The following is a 2,525-nucleotide window of genomic DNA, read 5'->3' as shown; positions in this document are numbered from 1 at the left end:
ACGCACGCACACACACACAAGAGGACAGTATTTATATACAACCAGGATATTTTGTATGCTTAAATTTATTCATTGACATCTTTTAATATTTTCTTTCTGCTGTGGATAGATTCTTTTATGAATTGTTATTTTTAAAAGATTTATTGCTGATACATAGGGAAGCCACTGGTTGTATTTACTTCCTTAAATACTGCTTCTCTCACCAAACTATATTACTGATTTTTAAAATTTTTCAGTGGATTTTCTTAGTTTTTTAAGGTGATTAATAATATTCATTTGTTTGGGGCATTGGGATATTAAAACCAAACTACACACTACATCATCATAATCAGAATGTTTCATGAATAATCACATGAAACAAGATAAGCAGAGCTTTTACTTTAGAGACTATATGACTAACAACCTACTTCAACTTCATATCTCATAGATAGCAAAGTGAATTCTAAACAAATCACACAAGATTTAAAAAAACATTTTTTTCTTGCAATGGCAATTTTATTTTCTTTTGTGAAAATAAACTGGGAGTTTGAATTGTTCCCAAAACCCCCATAAAAATGAAAGGAAATACAGAAGAAGTGTGTGAGGTGATGGGGGAGGGAGCAGGGTCTTTAGAGCTTTGGCAGATTTTGTTAGCACGGACCGACCCAGGTGACAGGAGCCAGACCTCAGAGCCAGGTCCTGTCTGACACTCCAGGGCTGTGAGGGGACATCTCGACTGGTAAGCGGGTGGAGCACAGGCTACTTCGCTGAGGAAGTTGCAGGCACCTTGAGTCCCTTTAAATGCGGGGAAGAACCATTGCAGAGGACCTCTCCCCCCCAACAAAAGCTGGAGGCTGGGGCATTAGGGCCACTGAGGGAAAGGGGACGCTGGTGGAGACGAACGAGGCCGAGGTGTCTTCTCACACGGTGACAGCCTTACACTGGGCAGAGGACGAAGGTGAAGGCAAGAACCCACGGAGCTGAGCAAAGGAGAAAAACGTGGGCCAAGTAAAAGGGAATGTCCAGGAATGCGATGTAGATGAAGAGGCTACGGGCTAGAAATGGCAGCAACGGCCAACATGCAGGCTGGGTGGGGGAAGCCGGGACGCGGGGGCTGGGGGTTGGGTGATGGGAAGAGGGAGGAGGGCAGAGAGTCCAGGAGGTAGAGACAGAGGTGCCTTCTGCCCAGGTCCATCCACCGCTGCACATATAGGAAGGATAACACACTACTTTTCAGTTCTTGTTTTTTAAAGGTTTTTGTTTTGTTTTGTTTTGTTTTTTTAAAAAGCCTTAAGATCAGCTACTGGTTACATCTACAAAACGTAAAGTACTGCTGTTACCAGTCACTTTACAGAACAGTCCGAAGTGGTCAAATATTGACCAATAAAGTCCCTTTTTTTTTCTCTTCTTCTTCTGCTGCATCATTACTACTCGATGAGTCACGTGACAGCCTGCATAGGTCAGGGGGCAGCTTAGTGGGCAGGCTTGGTGACCAAGGAAAGAGGCTGGGCCTGGAGCACGGGGAGGGCCTGGTGGGCATGGAGCGTGGCTGGGAAGGAAGGGGGGGACGTCAGCAGAGCTGCGGGCACGGACCCCAGGGGGAGGGGCCGGGACAGAAAGGGGGGCTGGCTGCGCATCTGGCCAGAGGAGGTGGCGGCAGCCTTTGCTGACAGGAAGGCAGCTGAGTGGAGAGCCAGCTGGGCCCGGGTCTCTGGCTTGGTGGTGAGGGAGAGGGGCTGGGCTTGCTCCGAGTGGGTGGCAGCCGCGGCAGCCGGGGAGGCCAAGGCCGCTGAGGCGGTGGCCGGGGAGTCCAGCATGCTGCCGAGGGAGGAGGCAGGGCTGTCACAGGGCTTCTGGGGGCAGGTACCTGACGCATGGCTTCTTCCTTTTGGAGGCCAGAGCACCTTCTGCCTCCTGGACTTGCTGCTGGGAGGGGGTCTGGGGCAGCTGCTTTTCTCACTTCCTCTTCTTTTTCTTACCGTAGTTGTCCCGGGCTAGTTCAACTTCATATCTCATAGATAGCAAAGTGAATTCTAAACAACAAATCAAATATGATTTTTAAAAACATTTTTTGGCGGCGCCGTGCAGCTTGTGGGATCTTAGTTTCCCAGTGGCAGTGAAAGCGCAGAGTCCTAACCAGGGATCACCAGGGAACTCCCTCAAATGTGATTATTAAGTGTGTATTTTTAATGAAATTTAATTTTGTGATAGTATAAATAAAACCGTTTATGTTTCTGTTACTACTTTTCAGATTCCAAAAGGGTCTTTACATATGTTGCCTCACTGAATTCTCATGAAAATTCTGTGATATACAATTCATAATATTTTTATAGAGTAAGATTGTTGTGAGGGTCAAGGGTGATAATCTACATATAAGCACTAAGCTCTCTGCCAGAAAATGTAAGTAAGCATCAAGTGTTAATGATTATCATTATTATCATTTTTTTCTTATTTGCAACAGCATATCAAATAACTGATCTATGGTATCAATTATTTTATTATTTTTCATAATAATTTTCTTAATAACATTGCAAATTATTTTTCAC

General features: G+C 45.4%; 1 pseudogene; it reads right to left on the bottom strand.

The window, feature by feature from the left end:
* Positions 1-821: 821 nt before the first annotated feature.
* Positions 822-1,995, bottom strand: LOC132514044 (transcription factor 7-like 1; annotated as a pseudogene).
* Between the last annotated feature and the right edge of the window lie 530 nt (positions 1,996-2,525).

The sequence above is a fragment of the Lagenorhynchus albirostris genome, chromosome X, assembly GCF_949774975.1.
Source record: "Lagenorhynchus albirostris chromosome X, mLagAlb1.1, whole genome shotgun sequence".
Taxonomy (NCBI): domain Eukaryota; kingdom Metazoa; phylum Chordata; class Mammalia; order Artiodactyla; family Delphinidae; genus Lagenorhynchus; species Lagenorhynchus albirostris.
Note: the sequence above shows the minus strand (reverse complement) of the source record. Positions and strands in the feature narration are given on the sequence as shown.